Consider the following 22,911-nt stretch of genomic DNA (forward strand, 5'->3'; position numbering starts at 1 on the left):
GCCCGTGGGCGTTGGGGGGGGGGGCGGGTTTGGGGACGTGCCCTGGGTGCGCAGCGAGGTGTCACCCCGGCCCGGGGAATCCACTGTTTTCCACCCGTGGCCTTTTCAGTAAAACGATCCTCTTTTGACGTCAGCGCTGATGTCAGGTGGAGGGCAGGAGACACCACCCTGGGCAGGAGGTCCTGTTTGAATCTTCCCAATATTCCTGCTGTGTAACCAGGAATACGTTGCTTAATCTGAGCTGCAGTTTCCTCATCTGTGAAGCAGGAGTGGTGGAGGAGCTTCCTTACAGGGCTGCTGCCCACAGACGGGGGAGAGCTTGGCCTGTGGGAGGCTCAGAGGAGCCAAGTAGTGACATCGTAACAGCTGATCACAGTTCACTCCACAGTTTTCCCTTTTTTATTTTCCTTAAAATGAATTTACTTTAAAAGAAGCCTACAAAAGTCAAGTGTGTGTGCGTTTGAATCACGAGATAAGTGGGTAAGGGAGCGATGACCAGAGCCTGGTGGGGGGGGGGGCAGGGGACGGGGGACGGGGGGGACCACCAAGGAGGTGCAGGAGGTGGGTCCCTTCCTGGGCCGCTGGGGGAGGGGGAGCCCAGGCGGGAGGTGCCGGGCTTATGGGAAAACGTCCCATTCACAGTCATTTCTGAAATGCTCTTCTTCTGGGCTTCTGCCTGCTCTGGTCCTGGGAGTCCCTGGCGGTGTTCTCAGGGCCCCTGGCTGCCTCCACGCCTTTGCTCCCGGGAGCTGGAGCAAGGTCTGTAGCCCCCTGAATGCTGGCCTCCACCCCAGCCCTGCCCTTGAAGAGAAAAAACCCAACCATTTTTCCCTGACAGGGTGAGGACATGCTGGGGCACCACTGTTCCACCTGCAAGAGGGGCGCCCTCCACAGAGCCCTCCCCACGAGGAAGGGGGTTTGAGCTGCCCTGCAGACCTGGGCTCAGTGTGGAACCTGCTGGGATTTCCAGGAGAGCCCACTGAGGATCCCCTCTGGTAGGTGGTGAGCTCCCCGTCACGGAAGGGGTGAGCAGATCAGCCAATCAGCCTCTGGCAAAAGCATTTTCAATGTCAGAGGCAGGATCAGACTCGAGGTTTACAAACTTGATTGTGGGTTTTATTCCTTGGAACCATTATTTACACAATTTTTGGGAACAATTTGTAGCTTTTACTGAAAGAGCAAGTTTATTTTAAAGAAGGCAGATCTGTGTCATTACCAGAGAGAGGTTAACATAAAAAAAAAACAAAAAACAAAAAACAGTTTAAAAGAGAAAGAGGTATTAGATTCTAGCAAACACTGCCGTCTGCGGAGCACCCTGAGTCGCAGATTTGCGCTTTCCTTGTGGCAAAGGGACACTGGCTAGTGTCAGAAGGTGCTGGCGGTGGGCTGTCACTTAGGGGGTCTTTTTCTCGGATGGGACCAGCACGGGGGAACAAGTGGGGGAGGAGCCAGGCTCACCCTGGGGGCGCCGCCTCCACCATCCACATGCTGCACAGGAAGCACTGGTCCAGGGCCTATCGTGTGTGGCCGTCTCCCCACCAGCCCCTCCTGCAGGACCCGGCCACGGGGACAATTTGAAAGGTAAATCGGGACCAAACATGTCAGATGCATGGATGCAAAGTGCAGGGCTTGGGTCCCCAAGGCCAGTGCCAGGCTCGGGCACCTCCAGAGGCCCCTGGGAACATGTGCTGGGCAGCCTGCCACGGGGGCAGCGGTGTGCCAGGTGTCAGGGGTGACTCTGGCCCCCAGCACTGTGGGGTTGGCTGAATCTATCCTCCGTCTTGGGCTGGAGGAATGAGGAGGGGCCAGAGGAGGCCTAGAGGTCACCTGCAGAGCACAGCAGCCTTTGAGAATGAGGGCAGCCTGGTAAAGTGCCCTGGAACATTCTGAACTCGATAAGTTCTCTCCCAGTGGGGCTTTGTCTGCATAAGGAGTCATTAAAAGGAAGAAAGCAGGAGCCTAGGTCCCGCTGGCTGCTCCCCTCTGCTGCCCGTGCGGGCAAGGCTCAGAACAGGCTCTTCCATGTGTTACGGTCACTCACTGTCCTCTGGCGTCGTGCTCGAACCCCCCCGCCCCCGCCGCAAGAACTGAAATGGGCCAGCTGCTGCCTGCTCCCCTCTCCCCGTGGACCTCAGCTGGCCTTATGGCGAGGGAGTCTCCTCCTGAGATCAGCAAAGTGAGAAGAGAGACAGAAACTTTCTCCAGGTCGTGGGACAGGTTCACGGCCAAACAGAAAGCCCTGCCCCCCCACCCCGCGAGACTTGACACCCCAATTTGGGGATCTGACCTGGAAAGCAGAACACCAGGCACGGTATCCAAAATGACCCAGCTCAGCTAGTTTGCTCTGTTTGAAGACGGCTTAAAACCCTGTTTTGCGGTCATTTCTATTTTGGTGAAATTTGCGTATATATTAGTGGCCAATGTTCTTCTTCTTTTTTTTTTTTTTTTTTTTTGCTTTTCGGGGCAACACCCACAGCATATGGAAGCTCCCAGGCCAGGGGTCGAATTGGAGCTACAGCTGCCAGTCTACACCACAGCCACAGCACCACCGATCCTTGACCCACTCAGCGAGGCCAGGGATCGAACCTGCAGCCTCAGGGATCCAGGTCGGCTTCGTTACCCGCTGTGCCACAATGGGAAGTCCTCGTCTTCCTTTTTTTGACTTCCCAAGGTGTCGATTTCGCCTCAGTGACAATTGACATCTTGTCCCAGAGTGAAAACACGTTGGAACAAAATAGGCTGATTTCACTGTTTTGCACAAGAGAGAGGATTTTACTGAAAGCTGGGGGGTCGGGCTCAGTTAGAGAGTGAGGCTGGGTGAAGGGTTGCCCTCTCCTGACCGCCGTGTCCACAAGAGGAATCCTTATTCAGGGCAGTCCAGGTGCGGGCTGACAGCAGGTAGCACCAAAGAAGAAAACCCGAGTCCGAGCAGTCCCAGGACTCAGAGCAGAGTGCTTCAAACTTCCCAGGAGGCAGAGCTTCACGGGGGAGTAAGGTTGTCACGGGTGGGAGGCCAGGGGCCCCCGGGAGGGTCCTTGGTGGCAGGGGTCCTTGGGTGGGAAAAAGTGCCTTCTCTTCTCAAAGTCGTAGCTGCACCCTAGGAGGGAGAGCCCCTCTGGAGCAGGGTGTAGACGCTGCGGAGCAGATGGCTCTGGACACCACGCGGCCTCTTGCTGACCTCTCCCTGGGGACTTTGGCAGCCTCCTGCCCTCCACCCGCTGCTTAGCGGCATGCTGGGCACACACGAGCCCTTGGTGCCAGCCTTCATTGTCTTCAGGGTCTCTGCATTCCGCCCGCGCTGCCCTGCTAACCTCAGAGGGGACCTGACATGCTGGTCTCATCGGGCCAGGATGCTGCCAGCTCGGCCCAGATGCCTGCTGGCTGGTCTGGGCAAACGGTGAGGGGCCGACGCGGGGCCACGACCCCCCCGCCCCCGCAACTGCTCCTTGCTCTTTGTGTCTCCCCAGCAAGGAGACAGAGTTTCAATCCCGTCTTTGTCTTTTCTGGAGTATCTGTGGCCTTTGAAAGCAGCTGCTGGGGAATCCGATTCCCTTGCCGGGTCCGGGCAGTCTCCCGAAGGCTGGAGGATGGGGCCGGCGCTCCCTGGGGTTACAGATGCACAGAGTAACGCAGAGCAACGCAGAGCAACGCATGTCTGACGTGCCAGCACAGGCCACCCTTCTGGCGGCAGCAGCGGGAGCTTTGGACCAAGGGTGGGAGAACAGAGGCTGCCATTCACTTGCGTCTGGCTTCTCCCGCCCGTGACAGCTCGGGCTCTAGCGTCTGCGCAGGCAAGTGTGGCATCGTGTTCTCTCTAGAAGCCACCAGCTGGAAATGGCTGAGAGCCCGGTGTCAGAGATTAGGCCGGGGTAGAAAAAGCGTCTGGACCTCCTGGCCCCCTCCTGGAGCCCTGACCTCTGAGGACACCCGGGCACCCTGACCTCCAGGGAGGGCAGACCCAGCAGAGCAGGGAGAGGCCCAACTGCGTGCTGGCGGCTCCACGGCACAGGCGTTGCCAGGGCTGCAGGAAGTGTCGCGCCAGGCCCCCGGCGCCTGCTGCGCCCAGCCCTTGTCCAGACCATGACCATGGCCGCCCAGCACTTCCCTGTAAAATTCATTTGAATTTCATTGTGGACCCACTTGTGTGGTCTTTCTGCAACCACCTCCATAAAGAGGCAAACATCTGCCAGGCAGAGAGAGGGCCCTGGATGTGCCCAGGCCTGCCCGGCGCCCGCCCTGCCCGTCTGGAGGTGGAGGTGGGGTCACAAGGTTCATTTGGCAGAGACCTCCCATCCCAGGAGGACCCCACCTCAGGTGAGCGATTACCTGCGTCTCAGATGTAGCTTTGCCTTCACAGATCCACGGACAAGGCGGAAAGGTGCCTGCCAAGCCTCCCGCTGCTCGCACGCAAGCCCACCCCCCGTAGTGCATAATAATGTTATTCCTAAATCCTCAAATTGCCTCTGACCGAGGAGAGTGCAGTGTTTGGAGGGGAATTTGTGTTAAGGACATGAAATGCAAACATTCAAATTACCCACACCTGGAGTTCCCATGGTGGCTTAGGGGGTTAAGGACCCGACATAGTGTCTGTGAGGATGTGGGTCTGACCCCTGGCCCCGCTCAGCGGGTCAAGGATGCAGCGTGGCCACACACTACAGCTTGGATCTGGTGGGGCTGTGGCTGTGGTGCAGGATGGCAGCTGCAGCTCTGATTCGACCCCTAGCCTGGGAGCGTCCTTATGCCACGGGTGTGGCCCTAAAAAAAGCAAAAGCAAAGGCAAAAAAACAAAAACAAAAACAAAAACAAAAAAAATCCAGTAAAACAAAAAAACCCCCAAATTATCACCAGGTATTTGCGGTGCTGCTTGAGCATGGTCCCATGTTTTACTTGGTTAGAATCTTGGCAAACTGAGCAGGCAGGACCTTTCCCTGCTGAGACCCTGCCCGTGGCATCTTCACCCCAAACCCCAGGAGCACACGTCCTGCAACTCATGCCAACCAGCAAGAAGGAACAACACCCCGGGAAGGGACAGACCCAGGCCCCCAGAGGAGCTGTGAGGTGTCCTCGGCCTCTGGGCCCCCCTGCACCCCTCCCGCCTGGGTCCTTGCCTTGTTCGCTGGCCTTGTCCTGAGTCCCCCACTGGCCTGGTGCTTGTGCTCCCACCAGCTTCTGGGGCCCTTGATGGCTGGCCCCACCCTCCCAGCACTCCCTCTGCCCTGTGCGCTCCAGCCTGGACCCTCCCCCTGCCCCAAACGGGGGCCGGGGGGGGGGGGGGGAACTGCGTGTCAACCCCCCACCCCGGTGCCTCTGCACTTGCAATGTCCTTGAAAATTTCCTCCTTTGCCAACTATGCAAATCTACCCCGCCTCCTCCAGGAAGTCTTCTAGAACCTCTTCCCTTTCTTCTTTTCACCCCTGGATGCTGAGCTCTGCAGCCCTGTAAAGAGGCTCCCAGTGACCCCTCTGCTCAGAATGGCCTGATCAGGTCCCAGAACCTGGAATGGCCCCTTCCTACTGACCGCACGCACTGAGTCACCAGGACCAGCTGAGCCTTTGGGGCGGCAGTGGCCTGAGCCCTTGACCCACCCCATCCAGGACTTTTTCAACCCTCGGAGGGGCAGCCAAGGCCAGACGTCCTGATCAGCCCCGCTCCATCCGCCCAACAGGTGCCCAGGCCTGAGAGCCCTCCCGGGGAAAAGGCGAGACAGAATCCCAAAGGAGAAGCCAAGTCGGGGGCTTCGACTCAGTGACAGAGCTGCGATCAGGTGGCAGCCACTGCCCCATGGCCAGCTGTTCTCAGCAGGGAGTTTGCTGGAAGGGAGCAGCTGCAAAGGAGGGTCAGCCCTGGCTCTGGTCACAGCGGGTGGGAGATCCTGCAGGTTGCAGGAGGGAGAGCCAGGCAGGCGCTGAGGACGAAGGCGGAGGTGGCTGCTCGCCAGCCCCCATGGGACTGACTCCTGGGAGGGCCTTGAGTTTGCAAGGAGACAGAACTGCCATGTCTGGGAACGAGTGCCGCCAGCAGGGAGAAGGCCCCGCGGGAGGCCCTCAGCCTGGGGTGACCCTCTGAGGACCAGCTGAGACTCCGGGGCTTTGCCAGAGGGTATGTGTGCCCCCGAGGAGGCTTGCTTGGGGGCAAAGTGGCCAGCCTGGCTCTCTCCCAGCTCCTGAGCAGAGGGTGGAGAGCGGCCGGGCCGAGGTCACTGAAGGGCTGCTGGCGGGGGCCGGGGGGGGTGTGATATCAGGAGAGAGAGCCCAGGAGCAAAGAAAGAGGGGTGCCTCCCAGCCGCTAAGTTCCCTGCCAGGGAAGCGTCTGCTCTCTGCGGGACCGGGAAGCCGGGCAGCCACCAGGACCCTGTCCAGCTTGTTCCAACTTGCTCTGCCCTGAACCGGCCGGTCCAGTGGGCCAGTCCCGTGGGCGGGCGGATTCGAATGAGTTTTCGGAGAGGGTGCATGATATCTAAAGGCTGCGAAGGAGCCTTTCCCAATGTCCTCATGCTTGGGTGGCCGGCAGCCAGCGCCTCGTGGAGGAGCTGGGCCCTTCCCCACTGCGAATTTTCATTTTCTCATTCCAGAGTAGAAATGTGATTTTCTGGCCCACTGAGAGGCCTGAATGTTCCGTTATCCCCAGGAACACGGAGAGCCAGAGGGGATTCAGAGAGTCGGCTCAATTTCCGGACCCCAGATGTCTCCACCCGCCGCAGGAAGTGGGGTGCCCTGTGGCTCCGGGGGCCCAGGGTGCCCGTGTGCGCAGGCCCGCCAGGCCTCCTCTGGGCTCAGCAAGGCCTTACAGCCACCCCTGCTCCTCTGCTCACCTGGGCTGGGGCCAGGCCTGCAGGACCCCCTCTCTGCAGCCACACCCCCAGAAATCCTTCCTGCAAACCCTGCCAGACCTCCCAGCTGGGCCAGCAGACCCGCTGAGGTCACTTCTGAACCCGGGCAGGCCGTGCCTCGGCCAGGTCCCCCCATCCTCCAGGTGTGCAGACTCCACACCTGCCTCTTGACATGAAGCCCACCCGCCCCCCATGCTGCAGCTGCTCCTCTCCGCTCCACCCCCAGACCACTCGCTTTCGTCTGGTGGAGACCCCGCCTCCAGAAGCCACACCCTGGGAACTTGTGTGCGCGCACACACACACACACACACACCCCACACACACACACCCCCGCCCTCCGAGGCATGGAAGGCCGGTTCTTTGCCATCCCTCTCCGTCCCCTTGGCCTTGATCTGGCATTGCTGGGGCCCAGGCTGACCTCTCTTCTCTGTCCACGTGTTCCAAACCTGTGTCCCTACTAGCCGTCCTCCCGGTTCTCCCCAGGAGGTGTCCCGGCGGGCCTCTCCAGGTGGCCCAGGGCTCTGCCTTGCTCTCTCCTGCGTCCACGCCTTGCTTCAGACAGAGCCCGACGTGGCTCCTCCACCAGCACCCAGTCCTTCTCAGGTCACTCGCTTTCCCCTGTTCTGCCCCCGGCTCTCCGATGCAGGTTCTCTTGTTACCTCCGCCTGCCTCCGTCCCCGCTGGCCCCCTGGCCAGATCCGGGTGCCTTTGTGCCATGCTAGCCTCCTCCATGTCAGCTCAGGGCTGTGCCAGGGGCCGTGCAGACAGGCTCCTGCTTCGCATCACACATATCAACCAGCCTCTCTCTTCCGCCCGCCGTCCACACCCTGTGCATTGTCCCAGCTCTGCCCTCCCCAGGGCCCCACCGCCAGGGCTCCCTGGAGACCCCAGACCCCTGGGCGGGGACGTCCCACGCCCCTCCTCAGGCCCCGTGACCTTCCCCCACCAGCCTTTCTGCCCCCTTGGCTCTCTGTCTGTGTCTCTCTCTCTCTCTGCCTCCTCTGTCTGTCCCAGACATTTTATTTATTGCGGAACCAACGTCATAACCTTAAAGGATATTTTGAAAAAGGAGGACCACTGGCTCCCGGCCCTACGGTGCTCGCAGCGGCCGAGTTCCGTGTCCCTGTGGCCACGGGCCCCGGCCAGTGTCGGCCACTCTCATGTCATGCAGCTCGAGACGGCGTCCACCTTTCCTCCCCGTCACCAGTGTGGTCCAGCTTTCTGCTCCTCGCGCTCTTGGGGAACGTCTCGAGGTTCTGGAGGCGCCGGCCCGCCTCCTCACCTGCAGGGCTTCTCGCCCCTCTTCCTGCCCTTGGCTGGTGGTGCCACCGCCCAGCACCTCGCTGGGTTCTGGCCCGGCCGCGACCCTGCCCCCTGCCCCTCCCCCATCCCTGTTGGGGTGTCTGCACCTCCCGCCAGGAGTGTTCCATCTCCCCGGCTCCAAGCCAGGCTCCACCCGTCACCCCTTTCCTTCTGCTTCCGGGGTGCCAGGCCTGGAACCTGCACAGAGGGTGCCCCACTCGGCTCCTGTGCCCTCTGGGGGCACCCTCCTGGGTGGGTGGGGGTGCAACTTCCAGGAGAGGCGGCCTCCCCTGGAAGTGGGGCGGGCCCAGCCAAGTGCCCAGAGGGCCAAGTACCCAGGGGGAGGACCAGGCTGATGGCTTGGGGGCCGCAGCTCTCAGAGGCAGAGAACAGAGAGGCCGACCGCCTGCCCCCGCACCCCCACCGGTGCCCGGGCCGGCTGGCCACCCCGCTGGGCTCAGCTGTTCACGGGGAAGTTCCCTTCTCCTGGCTGCTTCCCCTGGCTGGGCTGGGGGTGCCTGGGCCCTCCAGAGGACCCGCCCCGAGGCAGCCGCCCCTCCCTGGGCAAGCCCATCCTCTTCCCCGGAAGCCCCCCTCCCTGACCCTCGCCAGCCTCACCCCCCCGCCGAGCTGCAGCCGCTCTGCTTTAGTCGGTTCCTTTCTCCTGCTCTCTCTGAGTTTGCAAGCGACGTGGGAGCCCGGCTCCTGCGTGGGCCGGGGCCGCTGGGGGAGGCCCAGTGGTAGCAAGGACCTCAGTTTCCAGGGAATTTATTCAGCCTTTCTCAAGAGCACACCCACCTGCCCCCCTCTGCCCTCTGGGGCCTTTTAAAATATGCCCACATGATTGCTGGCGGGAACCTCAAACGGGGCAGCCGCTGTGGAAGGCAGCCTGGCGATTCTGCAAAAAGCCCCCCAAAGAGGATTAGCATAAGATCTTGCAATTCTGCTTCTGGGCCTGTTACCCCCAGGAGGAATTAAAGCAGGGGCTTGAAGAGGTATTTGCACGCCGGTGTTCATAGCAGGTTATTCGCAAACACGGAGACATTGAAGAGACCGCGTCCCTGAGTGGTTGGAGGCTGAATGAAGCGTGCAGGTGTAGACACAGGCCAGAACCCGCCTGCAGGCGGTGGCGCGGGGTAGCTGTGCCAGGCGGGATTCCAGATGGCAGCTTCACGCTTGGCTGAGCGAGGCGGGGGCTGCCCTGCCTGCTTAACACAACTTCTGGTGACAAGTGACTCACAGCCTCAGATCAAGGAAAAACCCAAGAGTGTTTAATACCTATTTTCCCTGTAACCGTCATTAACTGTGTCTCCACATGGCCTGGGAGGGTTAACTTCCTTCTGTTGGGGCCATACCCACAGGGACAGTACTGGCTGGGAATGTCCCTTCTTCCAGGGCCCCGCTGCTGTGGCGACTCTCCCTCGTCTTGTGGGAGAATTCTGAGGATGGCGGCAGCGGTTGACGGCGGCAGCGGTAGTGGAGGCGGTGGTGGTTGGTGGCGGTGGCGGTGGCGGCGGTGGTGGCGGTGGCGGCGGTGGCGGCGGTGGTGACAATGGTATAGGGAGGGCCTCCCTGCGCCAGCCCCCCTCCCAGCACACGGCCAAGAGCTTGAACTCCATCTGGAGTGTGACGGAGCGCCCCCGAGATGATTCAACTGCTCTGGGACATGACCCAAGCGTGTCCTCAGGGCATGTGTCATCACACGGTGGCAGATTCATGGGCGCAGGGGACCAGAACAAACACGAGGAGGTTGGGCAAGCAGTGACGAGGGCAGGAGGGCTGGTGTGCAGGCAGCAGGCTGAGAGCTGCTTTGGGGGCAGGGCCCAGGACTTGCTCTCGGCGCAGATGGGACAGGTAAGGGCGAGGCAACTGTGAGATGAGGCGGGGAGAGCAGATCTGGGCCAGAGACGACTGCGAGACACCTGGAGGTGACAGCGGGGTTGGCAGCTGGACACACAGCTCTGGGTTTTGCGGACAGACAGGCCTGGAGGCGAGAAACGGGACATCATCGGTGGAAATTAGGTGGCACCAATCTGGGGCCTGGGCCTGGGGTGGAGGCTGGCAGAGAGGAGAAGGACGCGGAGCGGGGAGGGGGCGTCAGTGCACCCCTGTGACCCTGGCAGCTGCCAGCAGCACCCAAGAAGCTTAAGTGGAGCTTCTGATTTCTTCCTGTTACGTCCTCCTCACCTGAGCCCCTGATCCTTGGTCTGAGGCCTCAGCGGGCCTCCTGTTGTCTGGAGTGAGGAGGGAAGGGCAGCCGGAAATGGCCAGGTTGTAGGAGGAGGGCCACCTGCCACCCTCATCCTCGCGGGGACCCGCGCCCAGAGCCCCGCACCCTGCACCCAGCTCTGGGCAGCCCCTCCTCTCTCATGCCCCACATTTAGCCCTGCTGCCTCTCTGTGCAAAGTCCTGGTGGCTTCGGGCCTGGGGACATGGCCTGGGGGCAGCGAGGTCCTGCCTGCGACACCCCACCCACCTCCCGTGGATAAGGTCCCTCCCAGTCCCTGGTGACCCACCTGCCTGGCTCCGGATCCCCGGGTCTTAAGCCTGGACTGGCCAGGACGGCGCCCTGTCAGGCGGGCCGGCCGTGGCCTGGCATTCCAGGACGGACCACACCCTTGGCAGGACAAGGAAATGGATCCCGGCAGCTGCAGAGCTATTGTCCTGGCCCCTTGGCAGCCGGGGGTGGGGGTGGAGGCAGCCCGAGGGCCTTTCCGTGTCCTGTTTTGCTTCGGCCTGATCTACACAGTGCGAAGTCATTACCCCGGGGGTGGGAACCAGGGGCCATTCCCTGTGCGAGGTGACAGAGCGGCCCTCCAAGGTGACAGTCGAGGACGTCGGATGCCCTCTGGTCCCCAGATGGTGACCCTGCCCCGGGCCCTGGGCGGGGCTGCGGGGTCCAGTCCCTGAATCCCTTTCTGGGCTTCTGTTCCCCTTCACGGGAAGCGGGGAGATGGGGTGTCATGAAAAACCAGGCTCCCAAGTGGGGGGTTTGCATTTCACGTCTCTTCGCCCTTATGGCTGGGAAGGAAAGCAAAGCGGGGCCCCCCCGCGGGCCTGGGCCCTGCTGACCTCCGTGGGCTCCACGGACTCTATTTCAGTGGCCAGCAGGGCCTTGGGGATGTGGGGACACAGTCCGAGTTGTCCCCCCCTTGTTGGCTCCTTGCAAAGACTCAGAGTTTGGCCCCTCTGGACGTGCGAGGGCTTGGCGCTAAAAGCCTCGCGCTGTCCTTTAGGGCACCAGGTTCCAGCTTCATCTGCTATTTCTGGTAAAGCTGGCAGAGGTGTGGTTTCGATGGGCATTTCCCCTTTCAATAGTGACATATTTAGATACTAATAAAGAACTTCCCTTAAAAATATCCAAATACAGAATTGCAGAATTTGCCTGGAAGACGGTCTTGTGTTGGTCCTTCTGGGGCCGAGCCGGGTTCAGAGGTGTATTGGCCAACAAAGGCCCTGTTGTGCTGCTGTGATGAGCAGACCCGAGGTCCAGGGGCTTCGGCTCCAGCGGCCCCTGAGGGTGTGGGGCAGGGACCCAGGTTGTGGGGGGCGGGGAGCAGGGGAGCCTCACACCTGCTGATCCCAAGGGCTCCCACCTGAATCTCACTTTCCAGGGGGGCCCTTTACTCCCAGCGCAGGGAGGGGACCCTCTGCCATGTGCCCTCTAGGTGGACATGGGCTTCTGGCTTCTGGGTGGAGCCTTCTCTTTGAACCTCTCTTTGCTTCTGTCCGGTTCAGGGTTCTTCTGGGGGGAGCCGGCAGAGCTGAGACACACGGCTGCTGTCAATGGGCAGAGCGAGTGGGAGGAGCCTCCATCCTCAGACCCTCCCCCAGACGCCCCCCACTCCCATATGCTGCCAGCAAACTGGAACAAGAGCCGGGCACCTCTGCAGCCTCTCTTACCCTGGGGCCCTGAGCCTCTGCCCACCCGAGCCTCCTGCCCCGGTTATTCTGCAGCGGTCAAGGCTGCTCACGTGGGGCCAGAGACAACGAAGCTGGTCTGACCCGTGGGGGCGGCCAGCCCGCCCAGCCCCCACCTGACACGGGTCCGGATGCACCCGGAGAGGGTGGGGCGCTGCAGCGCTGTCCCCCACGGTCCCCAGGCTGCCTCCACCCCCCACCACAACCGCCTGCTTCCCTCATCCTGCTGAGTCACGGCCGGGCTTCCGCTCCGGGCGGTGGTGACTTCTGGTCAGAAGGGTTTCTAGTTAGGCTGTCAGTGACTGAATGCCCTTCCTGCCCCTTGAAAGGAAAGTTTTTGCTCTGGAAAATTACTGGGCCCGGAAGCAAGGATGTTTCTGCCCTGGGGGCGTTTGCGAGAGGCGTTTCTGGCTGCTCTCAGCCTGCAGGAGCAACATGGGCTCCGGGAGCCTCTGCCAGGACCACTTGCCCAACTCTGTGGCGGCAGGAAAGCTGGGCCTGAGACTGTCCTGGGGACACAAGCCAGGGTCCAAGGAGAAGCTCAGCCCTTTGTGACAGGTGCAGATGCTCAGTCCCGAGTTCAGATGCACGGACACCTTCCAGAAAGCGCGGCAAACCCCAGCCACTTCCTGAAGCGGGTTCAGGGGCCCCAGAGCCCCGCCCTGGGGAAACGCCTTTTCAGAGCACCTGGAAGTCGGGCAAATCTCCAAGTGCGTGAAGCATCAATTAGGTCATCGGAGGAGAAAACGTAATTGCCAGCAGCCTGCGTGAGGCGGGACCTTAGCCTCACAGGCGAGGCCGTCGGCGTCAGGGTCTACAGATGCCACCGATCCGACTATTGCCTTCTCTCCGACGGAGGAGGGCCGCTGCCCCTCGAAGCTCCTTGGTGTCTGGATGGGGTGTTTGTCACACCTGTGCGCGTGCCACACCAGCACATAGAGTCCAACTGTCCGTCTCCGGGAAGGTTCCCGAAGGCCCCAGGGCAGAAGCCCCTGGGCTCAGCTCAGCTCCGTCCAGAACCGCAGGAGACGTGACTGAGGGACCTGCGCAGGCTGACGGGGCTTCCCGCGCCAGGGGATTCCAGGCCACGTTCCCACAAACAGTCAGCCTGTGGACAAGGTGTGCAAGGATCTAAACATGCCTGTGGGGACGGCACCCCCCGCCCCCCCGTTTGGGCTCCTCCGAGGTCCAGGGCCCATGAGGTGGGCGGACAGGCTGCCCTGGGTCCCGGGGCTCACCCTGCTGGCTCCTGGTCACGGGCCTTCCTGCTGTCGGTGCTATGCTGGTGGTGGAAGGCATCTGTTTCCACCCCGCCTTGCTTGTCCCTTGGGACACTGATAAAGTTACCTTGTGGCTGTTAACCCAGGCGGGCTGCCTGCAGGAGGGGGCTGCCCACATGGCCTTTGACACCCAGGGCCACGTGCAGCCCCGGAGCAATTTATCCATCTCTGAGTCAGACTAAACAATTTAAACTATCCTCGATGCAGTTACTGACAACTTTGAAATGTGTTTGAAATAACTCGGGTAAATGGGTGTCCTCTTTTGACTATAAACTTTAGGAAATTGATGGAGTCCCCTGAGGCGCGGCAGGTTAAGGCCCGGATGTGGCCCTGGCTGGCGCTGCGGTGCAGGTTCCATCCCTGCCTGGGGAATTTCCGTATGCTGCAGGCGAGGCCAAGAATATTTTTCTTACGAAATTTAAGTGCAAGCAATAATTTCTGGCAAAGCTTTAGTTTCTTTCCTTTTTTTTTAAGATTTAGATTCTGAATTTAGATGTGCTGTAAGCATAAATCACACAGGGTTTTTAAAGACTCAGCAGAATTAATAAGTCTTTATGTTGGAAGTTCCCATGGTGGCTCAATGGTAACAAGCCCAACTAGTATCCATGGGGATGCGGGTTCGATCCCTGGCCTCACTCAGTGGGTTAAGGATCTGGCTTTCCCGTGAGCTGTGTGTGGTGTAGGTCACAGATGCGGCTCGGATCTGGTGTTGCTGTGACTGTGGTGTAGGCTGGCAGCTTCAGCTCCTATTTGACCCCTAGCCTTAGAACCTCCATATGCCGTGGGTGTGGCCCTAAAAAGAAAAAAAAAAATCCTTGTGTTGATTATAGGTTGAATTATGATTTTTTTGTCTATGTTGGATTAAAATAAAAGACAATATTAAATTAATTTTCTGTTTCATGTAAAATTACACTTACAGCTCTAGTATATTTTTGTTGGACTGTGCTCGACCAGAGGCACAGAAGTTGAAAAAGCAAAAGTTTTCATGCACCACCTAGTGGCAACTTGAGAGGGCGGCTGGCAGCTGTGAGCATCTCTGCGGGTGTGTGTCTGCGTGTCTGAGTGTTTCTCGAGGCACCTGTGGCGCTGGGCACAGCGCCGGGCACACAGCCGTGTGAAGCCTGCAGTCTCTGCCTCGAGGGCACCAGTCTGGGCTGCGGTCTCTGACACTGTGAGGGGAGTGGACACCCCAGTGACCCCTCCTTTGCAGAGGGGGGCTCACCTCACCGGTTGGGGTCCAGGGGAGAGGCTGGTCTCCATCCAGAGAAGGAAGTCCTGCCTTGGGCTTGCGGGAGGGTGGCCTCCCAGGGCCTAGAAGCTTCCTCTTCTGTGAGCTGCACAGCTGGACCCAGCAGAGCTCAGGGGGCCTGTGGGACAGTCCTGGCCCCGAGCCTGGGGAGGCAGGTTCCTGGGGGGTTGGGCAGGAGGGCCAATCAGGGTGAAGGGCGACTCCCCACAAGGACCTCACGTGGGGCGTGGGGCCTTTCCAGGCAGGGCACGGGCCCCTCCGGTCACTAACGGCTCATGACCATGGCCTCATCACCCTTAAATCACGGCCACTCCTTGGGGCTCAGAGATCCCGGAATTACTCAGGGCCCATCCCTGGACTCAGGAAGCGGAGGTCACAAGGGGTCACGGGGCGGGTGTGCGGGGTCCTGCCATCTGCAGGCAGAGTGGAGACTTTTGACAAGCCATGACTCTTTCTTTGGGGACCTCTCCAGGCTTGTGTGGGGCCGAAGGGCTGTCCAGGTGGGCTCCGTTGGAGGGTGCGGGCAGGGGCCCTCGGGCAGGGGCCGCCGGGGAGCCGGGCAGTCCGGCCGTGGCGGGGCCGCCTTCCAAACCCCTCCTTCGGGGACCCTGTGGGCATAACTGCAGTGTGGCGTGCCGGGTCTCTTTTCCAGCCCGCCTCTGAGCCCTTCCCGGCGGGGACGGTTCTGCGGTTTGTCCTCTGCAGTTGTTTGGTCTCTCATTCCAGACCTCTGGCTCGCACGCTCGGGTCTTCTGCTTGCTGAGTGTCGCGCGTGAGCGTGGTCGGAACGCGCATTTTTCGACGTGCAAGCCGGAAGCATGTTCTGAGCGCAGCGTCTTCCTGAGATTTCATTCTGCAGGGGACAGAGTCAGGAAAACCAAAGCTCCCCACTTCTAGCAGCCGGCCAGGATGGAGGCCACCCCCCACCCCAGCACTCCGCACGTCGGGGGTTGGCGGCACCGTGGAAAATAACAGTAACGGCCACACGTGGGAGCCGCGGGCCAGCACTGAGCGGGGACGCTCATGGGGATTGATGTATTTTTAGCCCTCCCAGCAAGCCCCCAGAACCCGGGCTGTCTTCTCCCCACTTTATAGGCGGGGTAACCGTGTCTCCCAAAGGAAACCAGTGGCAGAGCCGGCTTTGAACCAGATCCGTGGTCCCCCCAGCTCGGGGGCAGGCAGCCTCCAGACCTGCCGCCCTGGATCCGGGCCTGGGGCTGGACCACGCACAGCCCACACCTGCTCAGCAGCTTCGCTGCTCACCTGGGGCTCCATCCTGCCTGCAGTTCCTACTAACTCCTGGCACAGCTCCGGGCTCTGCCCCTCGACCTCGTCCATCCCGCCCCAGGTGGGTCTGGCTTCCGTCTGTAACCCATGGAACCCTACTTAACCCTATTTCCTGGTTCTTCCTGGCGACATGGCCCGGGGGACACAGCCCAGGTGGAGCCACAGCAGGAAGGCCCCTTCAATGTGTTTTAAAACAGCTTGTCAAGCACTCGGGGCTCTAGAAGTTCCCTTCATTTTCACGCATAAACATTTACTGCAGCGCCAGGTCCGTGGCGAAAGAAGGGCGGGCTTTGAGTGTCCTCTTTCACGGAGGGAATCACCGGGGGCCCGTCCCACAGCCAAGACACACGGCCTCCCAGGCCCTGGGCCCCCCCGCAGGAGACCCCCAGCCTGACTGCCAGATCTCCCCCCCCCCCGCTTTGCTGGTATTCTTGTTTTGTTTAACTTCTATTAATATTATTTTTTATTATGGTAAAAAATACATACCACTTACCCTGTTAGTCACGTTACGTGCCAGTTCTGTGGCACTCAGTACCTTCACCATCACCGGAAATTTCCATTTTCACAAGCGAACGCTCTCCCTGCTACGCCCCAACCCTGCATCCCAGCCCTTGGCCCCGCCGTCAGTTTTCTGTCTGTGGATCCGACTCCTCTGGGGCCTCCTCTAAGCGCAGTTCCCGCACTTAGGATTTGTCCTTCTGTATCTGGCTGACTTCACCGAGCATCGTGTCCTCCAGGTTCATCCAGCTGCAGCCTGTGTCAGAGTCTCCTTCCTTTTCCTGGCTGAGTAATATTCCACGACCTGGATTACGTTCTGCTCGTCCATTCGCCCATCCCTGGACATCTGCGTGGCTTCTGCCCTCTGGCCGTCGTGAGAAACCCTGCTGTGACCATGCATGTGCCAACATCTCGTCACCGCTCTGCTTTCATTCTTTGGGGTCAATACCCGGGAGTGGAGCTGCTGGGTCAGCTGGCAAATCTATGCCTGACTTTTTGAGGCACTGCCATCCTGTTCTCCAGCCTGGCGAGTCTTTATTCTTTAGCGGACTCGTTCAGTCCTCATGGTGTGTCTGGCTTCTTTCACGCAACCCTGTGTTTGTGGATTCGTCCTGGTTGTCGCAACAGTGGCAGTGTTTCTTGGCATGGCCGTTCTGTGGGCGATCTGCAAACACACAGCGACGCATCTGTTCATGGAGTTCCCTGGAGGCCTAGTGCTTGAGGATCCAGCACTGTCCCTGCTGTGGCGCCTCTGCGTGTGGGAGGCGGGGGCACAGCCAAGACAGCAAAAATAACGGTGTGTCCTTTATTTTTATTTTTTATATATATTTTTTGCTTTTTAGGGCCGCACCCATGTGAAGGTTCCCAGGCTAGGGGTCAAATCAGAGCTGCAGCCTCCAGCCTACGCCAGAACCACAGCAACGCGGGATCCAAGCTGCGTCTGTGACTGACACCACAGCTCACAGGAACGCCGGATCCTTAACCCACTGAGCGAGGCCAGGGATCGAACCCGCAGCCTCACAGTTCCTAGTTGGGTTCGTTTCTGCTGCACCACAATGGGAACTCCAACAGCTTATCCTTTAAACAGCTCGTGGACACTGGGCCGCCCCCAGTTCAGGCTGCTGTGAAACCTGCTGCCTCCATCTGTCGCCCTTGCCTGGGGGCCTGCGTGAGGGCGGCAGGGCTAGTGGGTCCAGCTTGCTTGTGCCTTTCCTGGACTTTTTCTTCCTTTTACAGCCATACCTGTGGCATATGGAAGGTCCCGGGCCAGAGGTCGAATCAGAGCTGCAGCTGCCGGCCTTTGGCACAGTCACAGCACCGACGGATCCAAGCCGCATTGGGGACCTACACCCCAGCTTGCGGCAACGTGGGATACTTAACCCACTGAGCGAGTCTAGAGATCGAACCCGCAGCCTCACGGAGACAATGTTAGGTCCTAAACCCGCTGAGCCACAATGGGAACTCCGTCGGCTGGGTTTTTATAATAGCTCCTTGGGAAGGAGCTAAGTCCTGCTTAGGTAAAGCCAAGACTGACGGTAGTCGCACCTGTGACCAAATACAGCCAGAGCAGATTCTAACCTGTGACAAATCATCGGTGGGGCAGACGCAGCCACGTCCCCAACGTCACACGTCAGGATGAAACCCTGAGGCTGCGTCGCTCGCCGGGCACCCCGACGCTGTGAGCGCAAAGCTGGGGTTCCGACTGGGCGGGTAGCGGCTGTCACGGTACACGCAGCCCTTATTCACGTGTGAACCGCAGGCTCGTTTTCCTCGCCGTCGCTCACATTACCTTTTAAAAAATCAGATTTAATTGCAAGGAAAATATTACGACAGGAGCCCTGCCCTGCCGCCCCGCTCTGTCCTCTGTTATTACGGTAGTTGACTTGCTGGATCCGGTGTCGCCTGTGTTTGCTGGTCTCGTTCAAGTGTGCACCTCTTCGCACCATGACTCCAAATAACTCAGTCGGAAGTGATTTAGAGCAAAATCAGCAGGACCAGAGAGACACGAGTCAGCGCCGTAGCTGGGAACCTGCCCTGCTTGGGTTGTCATTGCTTCTGATTTGTAGAGAGAAAGTTTAGGGAGGGGCCGTGGTCACCTGAGGGCATCTGCAGGCGTGGCCAGTGCCCACGTGCCCAGAACCATCTGTTTATTGACTCACCCATTGGGTGTGTAACTCTCGGCTCCATGTGGCTGCGTGTAAGGGGTACCCTGCCATGCCCAGAAGCATCCTGGTACCGCCTGCTCAGCGCCTGCATCCTGTTGACCGTAATTCATCTAATTTACATAGATCGCTTCCAGCTTTGGGATTACGGATAATGTATTCTTCCACGCAAATCTTCCCACAGATACATACTTCCTGAGGACATACTTCTATCATTTTATTGGGATGCCGGCCTGTCTCCCGGCCCTCCAAAAATGACACATGCCAGCTTCTCCTACAGGCCGGACAGGGCTGTGTCTCCTTTTCTCTGTTTTTTGGCCGGAATCGGCCTTCCAATTGTGCACGTTAGTTGCCAGTCGGACAGAAGATAAATTGAACGTCATCAGTGCCTTTACTGCATTTCTTTTCTTTCCCTAATTTTTTTTAGGGCCACACCAGTGGCATATTGTAGTTCCCAGGCTAGAGGTTGAATCGGAGCTGCAGCTGCCAGTCTACGCCACAGCCACAGCAACGCCAGATCCGAGCCGTATCTGTGATCTATGCCACAGCTCACGGCAATGCCAGATCTTTAACCCACTGAGAGAGGCCAGCGATCGAACCCGAATCCTCATGGATGCTAGTCAGGTTTTGAACCCACTGAACCACCACAGGAGCTCCCCATTGCATTTCTTTAATTCTGGCAAAGTTGAGCATTTGTGGCGAGTTGATTTGTGCAATTTCTGAGATGCCCATTCAAGTCTTTTGCCCATTTTCTGTGGGTGTGCCCGTCCTTCAAAAACCTATTGCTTTTTCAGAGGGCTGTTGGTGGCAATTTGTATTGAAACATTCCTAGCTGGCCTTTTTTTTTTTTTTTTTGTCTTTTTGCTATTTCTTGGGCCGCTCCTGTGGCATATGGAGGTTCCCAGGCCAGGGGTTGAATCAGAGCTGTAGCCACCGGCCTACGCCAGAGCCACAGCACTGCGGGATCCGAGCCGCGTCTGCAACCTACACCACAGCTCATGGCAACACCGGATCGTTAACCCACTGAGCAAGGGCAGGGACCGAACCCGCAACCTCATGGTTCCTAGTCAGATTCGTTAACCACTGCGCCACGACGGGAACTCCCGTAGGTGGTATCTTTAACCATACAGATGTTTCAAATTTCCACGTTGTCAAATCCAACCCTCTCCCCCGTGGGGTTTGGAAGGGCCTCCTCATCCCAGTTAAATAAAGGGATTCATCTCCAGTTCATCTGGCCAGTGGACGTGGGTGTGTGGTAATATTTGTTTCAAATACTTTATTGAAAGAATTAGTTGAGGTGTTCCCTCTGTGGCACAATGAATCAGCAACATACCTGCTGCACTAGGCTCCAGGATCAATTCCCCCCGGCAGAGTGGGTTAAAGGATCTGGTGTTGCCACGGCTGCAGGGCGGGTCACAACTGCGGTTTGGATCTGATTCTTGGCCCAGGAACTCCAGGTGCCGCAGGGCAGCCAAAAAAAATAAGAAAAGAATTAGCTGAGCATCTTGCATTAGTGACCAGCAGACGGAATTTCATTATGTGGATTTTAAATGGGTAGAAGCTGGGATTTCCTATAGCCCTTTGTGAAACCCCCTGCACACAAAGTTTGTCCTGGTTCGTCTTGATGGAAAGATTGTTTTCCCTTAATTGGTCGTATTTCACCTGCCAGGAGGTGACTCCCCTGAGGTTGGGGTTGGTTGCAGAGCCACTGCTGACCCCAGCGAGCGCACACAAGGTCTCAGAGAGGGGAGCCCACGGAAGCCACAGAAAGGCCAGCAACAGGATCCCCAGATGCGGCAGGTGTGGGTGTGGCCGGGTTCCCTCGGGAGACCTGACTGCTCGGGCTGCTTCTGCTGAAGGCGGTCAGCCCGTGGGGCCACCGGGCGCGGTGCGTGCCCAGGAGGATCTGGGACCGGCCTGCCCCGGGCGCCCTTGTGCCTGACGTTCTGCCTGGGAGGACGCCGCTGCCCTTGATGCCGGGCGGCTCAGAAAGGAACGGACTTTTGGGATTTCGTAACTCAGACCACTTTGGCTTCTAGGGTTGAAAATTCATCACCATGTGAACCCTCACGGGTCCCCGGGATCGGGAGGCCTGCCTCCCGCGTGCACGCGCGCGCTCGCTCGCTCTGCCGGAGAGCCCACGCGTCAGCAGTTTTCCGGGAAAGCCGTCTTTTCATGTTTAGCATCATGGGCTGATTACTGTAATGCTGGCCAGACAGGGGACACGGGGGGTAGGCGCCCTGCGAGGCATCTGCTCTGCTCCTCAAAATCCTGGTCCTTTGATGACCCCTCGGGGAGAAAGCAGAGGCCTCTCGCTGGACGCTGCTCAGCCCCATAGCTTCTCCTGGGAGGGCTGGGGGCATTTCTGGGGTCGTTTGGCCCAGGTTTGCGCTGGCATTGGACATACGCTGGGGGAGGGGCCTTTTGAAGTGGCTCATGCTCCTAATGACTGGCTCTCCATCAAATGACCCAATGCCACCCTCCAGCTTTGGAAGGTTCCTTCGGCCTGTGACAAAGTTTGCAATCACTCCTTCCCGCAGAGTTCTGGGAGACGACGACGGGGACCGGAGTGCCCCCCGGCCCCTCCTGGCCCCTCCTGGCCGGAGGCCTTGGGGAGTGACCCCTTGTTCCCTGGGCCACCCCCCGCCCCCCGCCGCCGCCCTGTAAGGACTTGCCTCAGTTTCCTTCCTGGTCCCCGCTTCCATGGGCCAGTGGGACCCTGGGAACGTGACACAGCAAAGGCTCCAAGTGCACTCTGGGGTCCGGGCTGCATTCCGGCTTCCGCATCTCTGGGGGAAGGACAGGTCTCAGAGAGCCTGTTGCGCCCCGAGGGACCAGAACCGGGGTGAGGGGGGGTCTGTGGTTCCCCAGCCTGGACCCAGCCCACCTCAAGCGGCCGGCAGACCCAGGGGGGAGGGTGACACGCGGTGACCGCGGACTTGGCCGAGTGTGGCTGGGACACGCATGTGCCAGCCTCTGACGTTCCTGGGTGTCTGCTGGCTTCCCTTCCCCCGACTCCAGGTCCAAGCTCTCACCTTCATCACCTGACACGAACCCCCCATATGCTTCCTCCCGCCCCTGCCGCCTCCCACCCAGTCTCTGAGCCGTGATCTTTGAAAGGCACAAGCTGCTGAATCATATCACGACCCCCCTGCCCGCCTCTCCAGCTTAAAGCCCTTTATGGATTCTCTCTGGCTCTTAGAAACGGACCCAAACCCCTGTTTCTCTTCGGCCCCTGACCATGTGGGCTTCCTGGCCTGAGCTGGGCTCTTCCCTCCCAGTGAACCTCCACCCTCCTTCCAATCGCAACCAGACGCCCTGGGCCCCACCCTTGCCCATCCGCAGAGGCTCAGGGACACGCCCAGCTCTCCAGGGGGCCTCCCCATGCCATCTGCCCAGCCGGTGAGGGCAGAGCCCTCCCCTGGTGCCCCAGACAGTCTCCTGCGTGGCCTCCTCACTGCCCTGTCCCCTCCACTCCCTGGGGCTCCCTGGCACCAGCTGAGCCACTGGCCAGGACGCAGCTCTGGGGGGGCTCGCCCCCCACTTGGGGGCCCCTTGGTGCCTCCTCCCACCCCCGGCCCTCCAGCCCCACTAACAGTGGGGAGACCCCCACTTCTCTTTTCCTCTAAGGCTGTTCTCTGCACAGCACCTGATTAATTTAAACATTTCATTTTTCTCGTGGCCTGCAGGGCTTTAAATCAGTGACTCCGGGGCCTCCCTGCCCCTTTCCACACTCGACGTCCACCCCGCAGACTCCATCCCTGCAGGCCCGCCTCTCGAGACAGAGGATGCGGCCGCTCCCTCCGTCTCCCTCGTCAAGCCGGGTCTCCCTGACCTCACCAAGGTCATGTGCCTGCCCCGGACGGCAGTCAGCCAGCCCTGCCCGACTCCCGTGGGCTGGAATGGGGCCGGGGGGAGCTCCCGGGGGGAACTCAGGCCACCTCCTCAAGAAGGGGGTCCCTCGCCTCGGGGAAGGGATTCCCGCCCCCCCACCCCCGTCCCCTGTGGCCTCAGAGTTAGACTCTGCGCTGAGAGCCCCGGGGGCAGGAGGTCAAGCAAACAGCATTGTTGGGTTTCCCGGAGGTTTTACTGGCCCGTCTCAGATCCTCACGTGTTGGGAGAGGCAGTGTGGGTGGGCTCTGCACTGTGGCCGTTGTCACCGCATTGGAGGCAGGCCTGTCCTGGGGCCAAGCGGCCAGAGCACAGGAAGGGAAGACCGAGCAGCCGGGCCAGGCTGCGTCCGAGGCCCTTTAATCCATCGGGAACTTGGGCGGGAGGTGAGCTGGCTCGTCCACTTGGATGCGCCGAGGGTGCGGCCAACCAACACAGCGGAATCCGAATTACGAAAGTGCACGCGTCCGTGTGGGATGCAGCGCGGGCTTC

The 22,911-nt window shown here is 59.7% G+C and overlaps 1 long non-coding RNA gene across 2 annotated transcripts in view; it reads right to left on the minus strand.

Moving 5' to 3' along the window:
• Positions 1-9,628: 9,628 nt before the first annotated feature.
• The window catches only part of LOC125122412 (uncharacterized), a 46,441-nt gene continuing 33,158 nt past the window's right edge, over positions 9,629-22,911 (minus strand). The window contains exons 2-5 of one of the 2 annotated variants that reach the window (XR_007133779.1): positions 19,862-21,317; positions 14,555-15,434; positions 10,648-13,160; positions 9,629-10,115 (exon numbers count right to left, since the gene is read on the minus strand). This is a non-coding gene — a long non-coding RNA (uncharacterized LOC125122412). Of the gene's footprint in view, positions 13,161-14,554; positions 15,435-19,861; positions 21,318-22,911 lie in introns of both variants that reach the window. The other variant, XR_007133780.1, reaches the window with a different exon arrangement.

This window comes from Phacochoerus africanus, chromosome 3 (genome assembly GCF_016906955.1).
Source record: "Phacochoerus africanus isolate WHEZ1 chromosome 3, ROS_Pafr_v1, whole genome shotgun sequence".
Lineage (NCBI taxonomy): Eukaryota > Metazoa > Chordata > Mammalia > Artiodactyla > Suidae > Phacochoerus > Phacochoerus africanus.